We start from the raw sequence: 16,224 nt of genomic DNA, 5'->3' as shown, positions 1-16,224 counted from the left end.
CTTGAGTTTCTCAAATTCACTTTTCAACGTTAGTAGTCGAGCCTTTTGAACTCGCTCGGCCCCAACAAACTGTGCCTTCAAATACGCACATATTTCTCGAGCATTCTTGTATTGAGAAACCTGAAGAAGAATATTACATTCCATAACTTGGAACAAAAACACCTTGCCGTTTTATTTTTCTTCGCATCAATAACCGCACCCTCATTCGGTTGAACAACTTCCCATAACTCTTGATCATCCAAGATCGCTTCCACCACAATCGTCCATATGATGTAATTAGTTCCATTCAACTTTGGAACCTGCAACGATACCCCCCCACTCGCTTTGGGTTGGATTATCGGCTCTTCTTTATCACCTGCCATTAACGTCTTTGAACACCCTTGCTCCACTTCTTTGGAACAAAATACAAGCCAACCAGTCTGAACAACTTTTCAGACCGAACCAACTTGTTCGTGAATAACTTAACTGTTTAAAATAATATTTTTTTTCTTTGTTACGTGAGCATGGAAACCCCTTTTGACTTTTTATCATTTTGTAATTATTTAATAAAAAGCAAAATTCCACAAAAGTAGGTATCTAAGAACGTGACCTTAAACGCGGATGTCAGTTCCTTAACTTTCCTGTTTGCTTTCAATTTGCTCACAATTCCAACACCGATTATCGTCTCAACCGGATTTGATTTCCACCTCGAAGTCAAAAACAATTATCCTCTGTTGGGAACGCCTCCCAATCGCCGGCCGATCAAAAGTCCGATGCCGGCTGCTGCTACACAGCCTGAGAACCTTTGTGTTTTTTTTTTGTATTGCTTCCGTTGGACAGGAAAGAACCGTCGTTACCAATCCAACTAACCCGCTTTTACAAAAACACACTCCGATTCGGAAACCCAACTTGTTTCCGATATGCGCCGATGATAGCTCCTCCTCAAGCCGCCGCTCAACGCTGATTACAGTACCGTTGATCCGCCTCACCGCCGATCAAAGTTAACTTGATTATCGATTTCTTGAACTTGGCTTTGATACCAATTCAAGTCCCGTATCAATAATCAACACACAATCTAAAAAACAACCCTTGTTTATTAATCAGAAAATATAACTCTAAAAACTTATTACAAACCCTCAAACCCTAGCTCGGTTTGACTATTGATGAACCCTAACTCGGTTACACCAAACTCACCCCTCTAACGTCTAACCATTACCCGGTTTATATAGACTAACACTAACTTGTTAGCCAAGACATTACCAAATATAATAAACCTAATTCTTGGGTTGGGCCTTACACTTGGGCCAGACAACAATTGACCCAACAAAGTGAGGGTGGGAGACCAATAATAGGGTTTCATCAGCGAGTAATGATGAAAAAACTTAATATCGTGATTCAGGGCCATGAGAATCACGATATTAAGCTGTTGAGTAGCCCGTACAAGGGCCATGAGAATTCAATCGATATGAGTTTGGTTTGCGATTGGGTGGTGATACAAAAAGGATTCGGTCGATAATTGTTTAGTTATGTGTAGTACCATAGAAATATATTTACTTTTACTTCATCTCTTGTCCATTATTTCCTTGAAAGCAAACACTAAATTTATTGACATATGTTAATTATATTTGTTGTCATATTGACTATGTGAACATGTTGCAATTGGTAAATGATGCATGTTTTTCTCAAATATGGATTACATTTCATGCAACAATGTAAGCGTAAGTCACAACTATCATGTAAGGTAAAAAGGTATAAGAGATTCATATCATACATGATGTATTGATGCGAGTCTCCTAAACTTTTCTATCCTAAACCATTATCAATGTTAAATCTTTAATTACCGACCTCGTCACGATGCCAAAAACAACACCGAATGCTCTTTTCGTATTAACAACACACAAAACACAAAACTCCCCGTCAACGTTTAAACATCGGTTTGTTTTCATAATCATCAATAAACCGTTGACCACGAGAAGACCTCTTAGAAGCTTGAGCAGGATTAATGATGGATCAAACTATTGTAATGCCAAGTAATTAGCACCAGTGACCACATCAGCAATTGGAGGTCCCATGTTTTGTCGTTCATGTCAAGATGGACCTGCCAACCCATGAGCATGGCCCATTTAAGAATTAGCAAGTTAGACTCCCTTTCAAGGCAAAATTAACAAAAAAATAAAGGTCTGAATAATCACTTAGTGACAAAAAATTAACGGGTAAAAGTTGTATACCGTTATTCCTGTAGTTCTGTCACCTAGCAAAACCTGGTACTAATTTCCTCATAAGCCTTTCAAGCAGCAGTGTTTTCACACCGTTTACTTCTTCGCATAAAAATGACATGCTAAATAAAAATGAAAGTTGGTTGTTAAACACTCCTTAAAAGTGGTTTTTCAAATATCATTTACTTGTAAGGCTGCAAGTCTTCACGAAGCTCCCTTTTTCTAGTTTCCTTTTGTTCCTCTTTTGTTAGCCAAGACATTACCAAATATAATAAACCTAATTCTTGGGTTGGGCCTTACACTTGGGCCAGACAACAATTGACCCAACAAAGTGAGGGTGGGAGACCAATAATAGGGTTTCATCAGCGAGTAATGATGAAAAAACTTAATATCGTGATTCATGCTATAACATTGATTAAACACGATATTAAGCTGTTGAGTAGCCCGTACAAGGGCCATGAGAATTCAATCGATATGAGTTTGGTTTGCGATTGGGTGGTGATACAAAAAGGATTCGGTCGATAATTGTTTAGTTATGTGTAGTACCGTAGAAATATATTTACTTTTACTTCATCTCTTGTCCATTATTTCCTTGAAAGCAAACACTAAATTTATTGACATATGTTAATTATATTTGTTGTCATACTGACTATGTGAACATGTTGCAATTGGTAAATGATGCATGTTTTTCTCAAATATGGATTACATTTCATGCAACAATGTAAGCGTAAGTCACAACTATCATGTAAGGTAAAAAGGTATAAGAGATTCATATCATACATGATGTATTGATGCGAGTCTCCTAAACTTTTCTATCCTAAACCAATATCAATGTTAAATCTTTAATTACCGACCTCGTCACGATGCCAAAAACAACACCGAATGCTCTTTTCGTATTAACAACACACAAAACACAAAACTCCCCGTCAACGTTTAAACATCGGTTTGTTTTCATAATCATCAATAAACCGTTGACCACGAGAAGACCTCTTAGAAGCTTGAGCAGGATTAATGATGGATCAAACTATTGTAATGCCAAGTAATTAGCACCAGTGACCACATCAGCAATTGGAGGTCCCATGTTTTGTCGTTCATGTCAAGATGGACCTGCCAACCCATGAGCATGGCCCATTTAAGAATTAGCAAGTTAGACTCCCTTTCAAGGCAAAATTAACAAAAAAATAAAGGTCTGAATAATCACTTAGTGACAAAAAATTAACGGGTAAAAGTTGTATACCGTTATTCCTGTAGTTCTGTCACCTAGCAAAACCTGGTACTAATTTCCTCATAAGCCTTTCAAGCAGCAGTGTTTTCACACCGTTTACTTCTTCGCATAAAAATGACATGCTAAATAAAAATGAAAGTTGGTTGTTAAACACTCCTTAAAAGTGGTTTTTCAAATATCATTTACTTGTAAGGCTGCAAGTCTTCACGAAGCTCCCTTTTTCTAGTTTCCTTTTGTTCCTCTTTTGTTAGCCAAGACATTACCAAATATAATAAACCTAATTCTTGGGTTGGGCCTTACACTTGGGCCAGACAACAATTGACCCAACAAAGTGAGGGTGGGAGACCAATAATAGGGTTTCATCAGCGAGTAATGATGAAAAAACTTAATATCGTGATTCATGCTATAACATTGATTAAACACGATATTAAGCTGTTGAGTAGCCCGTACAAGGGCCATGAGAATTCAATCGATATGAGTTTGGTTTGCGATTGGGTGGTGATACAAAAAGGATTCGGTCGATAATTGTTTAGTTATGTGTAGTACCGTAGAAATATATTTACTTTTACTTCATCTCTTGTCCATTATTTCCTTGAAAGCAAACACTAAATTTATTGACATATGTTAATTATATTTGTTGTCATACTGACTATGTGAACATGTTGCAATTGGTAAATGATGCATGTTTTTCTCAAATATGGATTACATTTCATGCAACAATGTAAGCGTAAGTCACAACTATCATGTAAGGTAAAAAGGTATAAGAGATTCATATCATACATGATGTATTGATGCGAGTCTCCTAAACTTTTCTATCCTAAACCAATATCAATGTTAAATCTTTAATTACCGACCTCGTCACGATGCCAAAAACAACACCGAATGCTCTTTTCGTATTAACAACACACAAAACACAAAACTCCCCGTCAACGTTTAAACATCGGTTTGTTTTCATAATCATCAATAAACCGTTGACCACGAGAAGACCTCTTAGAAGCTTGAGCAGGATTAATGATGGATCAAACTATTGTAATGCCAAGTAATTAGCACCAGTGACCACATCAGCAATTGGAGGTCCCATGTTTTGTCGTTCATGTCAAGATGGACCTGCCAACCCATGAGCATGGCCCATTTAAGAATTAGCAAGTTAGACTCCCTTTCAAGGCAAAATTAACAAAAAAATAAAGGTCTGAATAATCACTTAGTGACAAAAAATTAACGGGTAAAAGTTGTATACCGTTATTCCTGTAGTTCTGTCACCTAGCAAAACCTGGTACTAATTTCCTCATAAGCCTTTCAAGCAGCAGTGTTTTCACACCGTTTACTTCTTCGCATAAAAATGACATGCTAAATAAAAATGAAAGTTGGTTGTTAAACACTCCTTAAAAGTGGTTTTTCAAATATCATTTACTTGTAAGGCTGCAAGTCTTCACGAAGCTCCCTTTTTCTAGTTTCCTTTTGTTCCTCTTTTGTTAGCCAAGACATTACCAAATATAATAAACCTAATTCTTGGGTTGGGCCTTACACTTGGGCCAGACAACAATTGACCCAACAAAGTGAGGGTGGGAGACCAATAATAGGGTTTCATCAGCGAGTAATGATGAAAAAACTTAATATCGTGATTCATGCTATAACATTGATTAAACACGATATTAAGCTGTTGAGTAGCCCGTACAAGGGCCATGAGAATTCAATCGATATGAGTTTGGTTTGCGATTGGGTGGTGATACAAAAAGGATTCGGTCGATAATTGTTTAGTTATGTGTAGTACCATAGAAATATATTTACTTTTACTTCATCTCTTGTCCATTATTTCCTTGAAAGCAAACACTAAATTTATTGACATATGTTAATTATATTTGTTGTCATACTGACTATGTGAACATGTTGCAATTGGTAAATGATGCATGTTTTTCTCAAATATGGATTACATTTCATGCAACAATGTAAGCGTAAGTCACAACTATCATGTAAGGTAAAAAGGTATAAGAGATTCATATCATACATGATGTATTGATGCGAGTCTCCTAAACTTTTCTATCCTAAACCAATATCAATGTTAAATCTTTAATTACCGACCTCGTCACGATGCCAAAAACAACACCGAATGCTCTTTTCGTATTAACAACACACAAAACACAAAACTCCCCGTCAACGTTTAAACATCGGTTTGTTTTCATAATCATCAATAAACCGTTGACCACGAGAAGACCTCTTAGAAGCTTGAGCAGGATTAATGATGGATCAAACTATTGTAATGCCAAGTAATTAGCACCAGTGACCACATCAGCAATTGGAGGTCCCATGTTTTGTCGTTCATGTCAAGATGGACCTGCCAACCCATGAGCATGGCCCATTTAAGAATTAGCAAGTTAGACTCCCTTTCAAGGCAAAATTAACAAAAAAATAAAGGTCTGAATAATCACTTAGTGACAAAAAATTAACGGGTAAAAGTTGTATACCGTTATTCCTGTAGTTCTGTCACCTAGCAAAACCTGGTACTAATTTCCTCATAAGCCTTTCAAGCAGCAGTGTTTTCACACCGTTTACTTCTTCGCATAAAAATGACATGCTAAATAAAAATGAAAGTTGGTTGTTAAACACTCCTTAAAAGTGGTTTTTCAAATATCATTTACTTGTAAGGCTGCAAGTCTTCACGAAGCTCCCTTTTTCTAGTTTCCTTTTGTTCCTCTTTTGTTAGCCAAGACATTACCAAATATAATAAACCTAATTCTTGGGTTGGGCCTTACACTTGGGCCAGACAACAATTGACCCAACAAAGTGAGGGTGGGAGACCAATAATAGGGTTTCATCAGCGAGTAATGATGAAAAAACTTAATATCGTGATTCATGCTATAACATTGATTAAACACGATATTAAGCTGCTGAGTAGCCCGTACAAGGGCCATGAGAATTCAATCGATATGAGTTTGGTTTGCGATTGGGTGGTGATACAAAAAGGATTCGGTCGATAATTGTTTAGTTATGTGTAGTACCATAGAAATATATTTACTTTTACTTCATCTCTTGTCCATTATTTCCTTGAAAGCAAACACTAAATTTATTGACATATGTTAATTATATTTGTTGTCATACTGACTATGTGAACATGTTGCAATTGGTAAATGATGCATGTTTTTCTCAAATATGGATTATATTTCATGCAACAATGTAAGCGTAAGTCACAATATCATGTAAGGTAAAAAGGTATAAGAGATTCATATCATACATGATGTATTGATGCGAGTCTCCTAAACTTTTCTATCCTAAACCAATATCAATGTTAAATCTTTAATTACCGACCTCGTCACGATGCCAAAAACAACACCGAATGCTCTTTTCGTATTAACAACACACAAAACACAAAACTCCCCGTCAACGTTTAAACATCGGTTTGTTTTCATAATCATCAATAAACCGTTGACCACAAGAAGACCTCTTAGAAGCTTGAGCAGGATTAATGATGGATCAAACTATTGTAATGCCAAGTAATTAGCACCAGTGACCACATCAGCAATTGGAGGTCCCATGTTTTGTCGTTCATGTCAAGATGGACCTGCCAACCCATAAGCATGGCCCATTTAAGAATTAGCAAGTTAGACTCCCTTTCAAGGCAAAATTAACAAAAAAATAAAGGTCTGAATAATCACTTAGTGACAAAAAATTAACGGGTAAAAGTTGTATACCGTTATTCCTGTAGTTCTGTCACCTAGCAAAACCTGGTACTAATTTCCTCATAAGCCTTTCAAGCAGCAGTGTTTTCACACCGTTTACTTCTTCGCATAAAAATGACATGCTAAATAAAAATGAAAGTTGGTTGTTAAACACTCCTTAAAAGTGGTTTTTCAAATATCATTTACTTGTAACGCTGCAAGTCTTCACGAAGCTCCCTTTTTCTAGTTTCCTTTTGTTCCTCTTTTGTTAGCCAAGACATTTCCAAATATAATAAACCTAATTCTTGGGTTGGGCCTTACACTTGGGCCAGACAACAATTGACCCAACAAAGTGAGGGTGGGAGACCAATAATAGGGTTTCATCAGCGAGTAATGATGAAAAAACTTAATATCGTGATTCATGCTATAACATTGATTAAACACGATATTAAGCTGTTGAGTAGCCCGTACAAGGGCCATGAGAATTCAATCTATATGAGTTTGGTTTGCGATTGGGTGGTGATACAAAAAGGATTCGGTCGATAATTGTTTAGTTATGTGTAGTACCATAGAAATATATTTACTTTTACTTCATCTCTTGTCCATTATTTCCTTGAAAGCAAACACTAAATTTATTGACATATGTTAATTATATTTGTTGTCATACTGACTATGTGAACATGTTGCAATTGGTAAATGATGCATGTTTTTCTCAAATATGGATTACATTTCATGCAACAATGTAAGCGTAAGTCACAACTATCATGTAAGGTAAAAAGGTATAAGAGATTCATATCATACATGATGTATTGATGCGAGTCTCCTAAACTTTTCTATCCTAAACCAATATCAATGTTAAATCTTTAATTACCGACCTCGTCACGATGCCAAAAACAACACCGAATGCTCTTTTCGTATTAACAACACACAAAACACAAAACTCCCCGTCAACGTTTAAACATCGGTTTGTTTTCATAATCATCAATAAACCGTTGACCACGAGAAGACCTCTTAGAAGCTTGAGCAGGATTAATGATGGATCAAACTATTGTAATGCCAAGTAATTAGCACCAGTGACCACATCAGCAATTGGAGGTCCCATGTTTTGTCGTTCATGTCAAGATGGACCTGCCAACCCATGAGCATGGCCCATTTAAGAATTAGCAAGTTAGACTCCCTTTCAAGGCAAAATTAACAAAAAAAATAAAGGTCTGAATAATCACTTAGTGACAAAATATTAACGGGTAAAAGTTGTATACCGTTATTTCTGTAGTTCTGTCACCTAGCAAAACCTGGTACTAATTTCCTCATAAGCCTTTCAAGCAGCAGTGTTTTCACACCGTTTACTTCTTCGCATAAAAATGACATGCTAAATAAAAATGAAAGTTGGTTGTTAAACACTCCTTAAAAGTGGTTTTTCAAATATCATTTACTTGTAAGGCTGCAAGTCTTCACGAAGCTCCCTTTTTCTAGTTTCCTTTTGTTCCTCTTTTGTTAGCTAAGACATTACCAAATATAATAAACCTAATTCTTGGGTTGGGCCTTACACTTGGGCCAGACAACAATTGACCCAACAAAGTGAGGGTGGGAGACCAATAATAGGGTTTCATCAGCGAGTAATGATGAAAAAACTTAATATCGTGATTCATGCTATAACATTGATTAAACACGATATTAAGCTGTTGAGTAGCCCGTACAAGGGCCATGAGAATTCAATCGATATGAGTTTGGTTTGCGATTGGGTGGTGATACAAAAAGGATTCGGTCGATAATTGTTTAGTTATGTGTAGTACCATAGAAATATATTTACTTTTACTTCATCTCTTGTCCATTATTTCCTTGAAAGCAAACACTAAATTTATTGACATATGTTAATTATATTTGTTGTCATACTGACTATGTGAACATGTTGCAATTGGTAAATGATGCATGTTTTTCTCAAATATGGATTACATTTCATGCAACAATGTAAGCGTAAGTCACAACTATCATGTAAGGTAAAAAGGTATAAGAAAATCATATCATACATGATGTATTGATGCGAGTCTCCTAAACTTTTCTATCCTAAACCAATATCAATGTTAAATCTTTAATTACCGACCTCGTCACGATGCCAAAAACAACACCGAATGCTCTTTTCGTATTAACAACACACAAAACACAAAACTCCCCGTCAACGTTTAAACATCGGTTTGTTTTCATAATCATCAATAAACCGTTGACCACGAGAAGACCTCTTAGAAGCTTGAGCAGGATTAATGATGGATCAAACTATTGTAATGCCAAGTAATTAGCACCAGTGACCACATCAGCAATTGGAGGTCCCATGTTTTGTCGTTCATGTCAAGATGGACCTGCCAACCCATGAGCATGGCCCATTTAAGAATTAGCAAGTTAGACTCCCTTTCAAGGCAAAATTAACAAAAAAATAAAGGTCTGAATAATCACTTAGTGACAAAAATTAACGGGTAAAAGTTGTATACCGTTATTTCTATAGTTCTGTCACCTAGCAAAACCTGGTACTAATTTCCTCATAAGCCTTTCAAGCAGCAGTGTTTTCACACCGTTTACTTCTTCGCATAAAAATGACATGCTAAATAAAAATGAAAGTTGGTTGTTAAACACTCCTTAAAAGTGGTTTTTCAAATATCATTTACTTGTAAGGCTGTAAGTCTTCACGAAGCTCCCTTTTTCTAGTTTCCTTTTGTTCCTCTTTTGGTTCTTCCTAATGTAATTTGCATTTGAGTAAATGAACATTGATCAAACAAACAATTTTAGTTATAAAACTTTAAAATGTGTTGTAAACTTCGATTTCTATATCTTTACAGCTAACCCTCTTCCCTACAAACCATATCATATAATTAAAAAAACGGAAAAACTCCACAGTTTGTATATTTTTTTTTTCTCTTTTGTAAAATGACTAAAGGTAGTTACAAATGTTCAAATGGGTGTTTGGTGTTGCTTATTAAAACTATTTTTGCTTATTGAAAATAATTGTTTTGAGAGTGTTTATGATTACTTACCCAAAATGCTTATCTTGTTAATCGTGAATGCAAGAAGTTGTAATAAATAAGCAGTTTCAAGTTTATTATTTCAAAAAGCAACAAATAAGTAATCAGAAACACCACACCACCTAACAGTATCATTGTAGGTTATATAATAGAAGTACATTGTGAACTAACCATTTCTTTTTTGCATTCTTGTGTACAAAGGCCAGATTCTTTGGCAAATAGTGTACATTGTTCTTCCATATTCAGCTGCATGCCATATCTCTGTTCCAAACAGTGCACTACAACACTTTAGGATTTGATTTTCATAAGTAAATATAAGACAATAAAATCCTAGAAGAAGATCTTGAAGGTCACCCACCCAGCGCAAGCTGCGTTTTACCTAATCCCCTTGGTTATTATGCGCATTAATGGGATCCATAAGTTTTCCAATAACATGTGCAGTTACTCATGGTTACCAAAAAAAAAAGGTTAGTGTATTAGCATTCAACCCACATATTAAAGGGATTCCCTAGAAGGCCAAAACAACATCCGTGTTCACAACATCCGCTTAATCTCAAATGCGTCATTAAAGGTCACCAACATTCCAGATTCAATGCAAACGTCCTCTTGAATCGTCTAGCTTAAGGATATAAATTATTCTTTCAATAATATTCTTTTTGAATTCCTAATTAACGCATTAGTTTACGCAAAATCTATAAAAATGCTTACAAAAAAGGTGATTACGGGTCCACCCAAACCATTGACCAGACCTGACAAGTTTTGTCTGGACTAATAAAGTGATTAGTGTTATAAGTTATAATAAAATTTTTTATTGTGTAACTATGATGATATATAAAGTTGTTGCTTAAAATATAAGATGATATCTAGAAAATGCCTAGATCAATGATATCCTTTAACCAAGGAAAATGCAACCTTAAGTCATTAACTAAAATGTCAAAGTTGACTTAAAAAGTCAAAAATGCCCAAAAACAGTTTTGGCTCGTTAATAGTCAAACTTTCGTTAATAGTCAAACTTGACCCAAAAAGTCAATTAAATATGACCAATTTACCTTTAACATCCAAGATCATTGGGCTTTAATTTAAATAGACCAACAAACCAGCTAACCAAGCCAACGAGCCTTGGCTCAGGCTCGGCTCGTCTACAAACTGAGCCGCATCGACGGGTAAATAATTTTAAGCATTCAGTTTTTGGAAAGAAACTGTTTTAACCTGAGCACGTTTAATAAACTAATTCATCAAACAATAAAACAACTGAGTTTAAAAAATTAAATAAAAAACAGGGGACAATATATATATATATATATATATATATATATGATCTCAAGGCTACTTTTAGAAACGGACAATGATAGTCAAATGATGTGTGCATCTAATATAATGAATTATATATATATATATATATATATATATATATATATAATTCATTATATTAGATGCACACATCATTTGACTATCATTGTCCGTTTCTAAAAGTAGCCTTGAGATCCTTTGAGGTGGCTTTGGTAAGCGTTAGGACTCTTCTCAACATGTGCGTAATAGCTTTTTTCATGAGAATTAGAGCTTCCATTCGAGCACATAAACAATAATATCATGTTTATAGCATACTACACCTTATAGCAAATAAAGTAAAATGACATATACTTTTGTTGAACGCAATGAAGAAATATATATATATTGTGCACTGTATATACCTTTTTTTTTGGATTTGCAGCATCTGAACCACCAGCACTATAACTACCGCGTTGATCACGAGCAAACTTCCAAATAGTTGCAGCCCCGTGCACCAGTTTCTTTGAATAAGCCTTATTATCCTCGAACACAATCGATGCATAAGCTAAAGCTGCAGCCATTTCGGCAGCAAAATCAGAACAACTTGAGTATCCGGTCACGGGTCGAGGGTAGTCAATATCCTTGGGTCTCATCCAACAACTATGATCATTTGGATCACTCGTCCCACCTGATGTGCTACCCTTTCCAACCTGCAAATTAAAACCAAAATCTACAGGTTATAATGGTAATTATTTTTAGTCATTCAAACTGTTATAAAACATTATCTACATGCACTACAATTTGGCTGACTGAATCAGCAATGGAATTAAAATTTTTAAGGAAGTAATCCGTGCCCCATTAAATAATCTCCTTAACTTTATTAAGCTCACCTGCAGCCTCATACTTAGCATGATATTTGATCACACTCCAACTCAGCATGGTCATGGCAAAAGCTTTCGGGAAATGAAACTTTATCACGTCTCCAACGTCATAATACCCACCTACCAAATCCTTCAACACCGCCCCCGAGTTATCCGACTTCCCATCATTCAAACACAAGTTTCCCATCCATGAAACATTATTATGCCTCGACAATTATCTAGCTGCACATACACCAATCATACCATTAACATTCAATTTCATATACTCAAAACCTAAAATAGCATTTAATCAAACACTTGGTATGCATCCCAAATTACCCCAAAAAAAACATTATGTTCAAATAAAGAAATAATCATTAGCCCATTTGTGTAATGTAGACAATTGTGATGACCAAGTATCAAATTTAGTATCCCATGTTTGCAAACACAACAACCTAATCAAAATTCTGAAACAAAATTAAATTTCGATAGGCTACCTGACTTCGTGTCACACCCCGACTTACGGCCTAAGCGTGTGACCAACAGTTGGTACCGGTTTTGTAAATATATCAGAGTTTAGCGGAAGTCTTTAAAAATATATTTTGAAATATTAATTTATCTATAAAGCTTTATTTATAATAAAATATTAATATATCTTTTTGAAACATTTTATTAATAATAATTTATTTGAAAAGCTTTTTCAGATAATAAATATCCGAGTGCTTTTTTATAAACCTTGTTTGATTTTACAAATCATTTTGTTTATAATCTTTTTAATAATTAAAACAATGAGCCATCTCTACCTTGCGAACATCCACTTCATGAAGGCTCCAATTCTTGATACTTTATTTTTCTGAAATGTTAGAAAATACGTCACTGGTGAATACGCTGACGCTAAAAATATTTTCTTTACTTAATCATCCCTCGAGACTATGTAGGTCTCAACCCAACGTGGCTTAGGAATAATCAAGTTAAAACAACACAATTCATAAACTCAAGTCTCTATACTCGGTTCCCCTAGCAAACACCGCAACGTTCGACTAGTTGAGTGCCTATACGTATACACAAGGTCATACTCCCCGTATGCGAGCGTAATTGTGACCAGGTGTAATGTGCCCACCACTTATGTAAGGATCCAAACAAACGTACACGATAGCCTGAGGCCAGTATACCTTTGTTTATAAATGTTTTAGAGACACTTAGCCTCTTTTTATTTAACACATTGACTTGTTTTAAAACAGTTTGTAAAGTTTGGGGCGTATTCACCTTTTCGATTTGGATCGGCTTCAATACACCGTCCGAGGGTCTTTCCCGTTACTACCTCGCACCTATAGTACGAGTATAGCAATTTCTTTTGGATCAGCTTCAATACACTGTCCGAGGGTCTTTCACTCTTCTTTGTTATCTCGCACCTATAGTACGAGTATAACTTTTTGTTAGTCGGATATACAATCCGGCTTAAGACCTCTAGTCTCTTTTGTAAAATCTATACATCGATTTTAATTTCTTTATGAATCTTTAGTTCAAAACATCTTTTCTTTATTTTAAAATATTATTTCTTTCTTTTCTTTTTCAAGTTAAAACTCTTTCTTTTAACTTATTTACTTTTCTATTCCTTTCTAAGATAAACCTCTAGTTTATCTTGTCTTTCTTTTTCTTAAATTCTACGCTTCTTTTTTTGTTAAGAAACGTATACTTTTCTTTTCTTATTACCTAAGAATAATAACTTAAATAATATTATCAACTATAATTATTTTCTACTTTATCTTTTTCTTTTATAGTATATTTGAACCTATAGTTCAAATCATATATTCTTTATTCTCATATTCGAACCTTTAGTCCGTCATGTTTTCTTTTCTATAATCGACGTTTTTCTAAAACATATACTTATATATATATATACCATTTAGTTTATATGAATAATATAAACAATATATATTTTCATTTTCTTATTTTTATTTAAAATATCTTTAAATAATCTTTTATCTTTATTAATTAATAAAGATCACTTTCTTTATTTCTTTATTCTTTTTATTATTATTTAAAATTTGTTTAAATAATAATCATAACTCATTTATAATAAAAAATTTATACTTTTATCTTTATTCTTATACTTTCTTTGCTTTATTTTCTTTTGTTTATTTTCGAGGTAATGAATATACCCTTAACTAGGCTCTAAGCCTTTTATTACTTTATTAATATTTTTTTTGGGCATTATGCCTACCTTGTTCGGCTTATTATTTTCTAAACTCACGGGTAGTACTTCGACGTTGGCACGGTACCGAGAATTTTGATCAACACCTCTTTGGAACGCAAATTGAGGCACACTGGTCTTCAAGTCTTTACTTCGAGGTGGAATGCTGGGTCGTACCGGGTCGGCACGTACTTCGAGATATTGTGGTCGGTACTTTGGGGTATCGTCGGTTTATGACACGGATTACGAGATATAATGTCAGAGTTTTATGGTTACTGAAAACGAGGTGGTCGGTAAACGTTTATGGAGGTATTTTTTTTAGAGAGAAAGTGTGTATTCTAGAGAGAGAAAGTAGTGTGAGAATGGTGTGTGTGAAAATGAATGAGTTGGGTTGCTATTTATAGACTTTTCCCGGGACCCGACTCTCTACGCGATGGTCCTTGATCATGCCATCGCGTATCGCGATGCATGCATGATGAGTCACAGGTAGGTTTGCCACGTGGCAGACGTGGTGACACGTGGCGAGCTTTATGCCACGTTGTGACACGTGTCAGTTGGAGTGCCATGTGTTGAAACGTGGCATGGCACGTGTCGGGTTGTCAGACATCGCCATCGCGATACGCGATGGCGTTGTGTCCGAGTATGTCGCGTATCGCGATCGGCCGTGAATTCAGAATTTTTCATTTTTGATCCTTGGACTTTTGAACTTTGATACTTTTGAACCGATATTTTCGTGATGTTACACTTCGATCGAGTACGATTTTCCCACACCACGTCGCTTCACACAGGTTCAAATGAACCTCCAAGCCTAGCACACAAACAGTTTGTAGGGTAAATAGAGCTTTGGTTAGGTTTTTTTACAGTTTAACGCCCCTAGGTATGTCAATTGTGTCAACATAACTGAAACATACTCTTGCAATGAAGCATTCTGTCCCAACAATCACATTTCCAATGGTGCACCGAGCCCTTTCGACAAGCAAACCTAATAATTAAATCAATGATTCAATATTTATTTTTGTTCTATACTATGATTGAATACGAAGAGCAAGACACTACAACCCTACCGGAAATAAAGAATTAAAAGCTAGATTAAATGGTTGTATATTGACCATCTGATGTGAATAAAATGCATATAATAGCTCGCAAATCATTTCTCACCGAAAACCAATCAATTGAGTCAAAAATCAAGGTTGTATACTAACCTTGAGTGTGTTAAGTAGAGGCACGAACAAGTCCATCTTTTATATACAGAAATTGCCATGCCCTGTTCGAATTTCAAGATTAAAATTAGAATAGCTGGAGTATGATAACAGATGGGATTGGTTCATAACCGAGTAGAGAATGAGAACCGATGTGGCTTCAATTGATGTGGGCTTCAATCTAATAAGAGATTTGATAGGGCTTCAACTATTGATGTCTTTCCATCTGAAGAAACACGGATCCGTTCCCTGGGTATGGGTTTTGGATCCAATGAGTCCACAGGTTATAGTACGGTAACTACCAACACGATATGAGCAAGACTTCCAGAAGTCCTGTGACCGGAACCTGCAAAACAGACACTGTAAGTCTCGTTACAGGAAGGACAAGAGGGGGGGGTCTTCCTGTAACCATCCTTCGGCGTGAGAATCAGTAACGTTCGTAATGGAGAAAGTACTGAAGTATAAAGACTAAGTGTAGTCAGAATATAGGTGAGTGAATGAATACCTCATACCGTTTGACAAGGTATTTATAGCCGAAGGATGATGGAAGATGGTTGGGGCAGCTGTCCTCTTCTAGAAGATCTTTGGTAACCGCAAGGACACGTGTCCTCTGGTGAT

At 35.6% G+C, this 16,224-nt stretch overlaps 1 long non-coding RNA gene across 1 annotated transcript; it reads right to left on the bottom strand.

Moving 5' to 3' along the window:
• Positions 1–15,362: 15,362 nt before the first annotated feature.
• Positions 15,363–15,814, bottom strand: LOC143617021 (uncharacterized). The gene is made up of 3 exons (XR_013150763.1): positions 15,739–15,814; positions 15,610–15,671; positions 15,363–15,389 (listed from the first exon to the last, which is right to left on the bottom strand). It is a non-coding gene; the product is annotated as an uncharacterized LOC143617021 (long non-coding RNA).
• Positions 15,815–16,224: the final 410 nt, after the last annotated feature.

Source organism: Bidens hawaiensis, unplaced genomic scaffold (assembly GCF_021521415.1).
Source record: "Bidens hawaiensis isolate Kalapana, Puna unplaced genomic scaffold, B.hawaiensis_p1.1 tig00051372_1, whole genome shotgun sequence".
Classification (NCBI taxonomy): domain Eukaryota; kingdom Viridiplantae; phylum Streptophyta; class Magnoliopsida; order Asterales; family Asteraceae; genus Bidens; species Bidens hawaiensis.
Note: the sequence above shows the minus strand (reverse complement) of the source record. Positions and strands in the feature narration are given on the sequence as shown.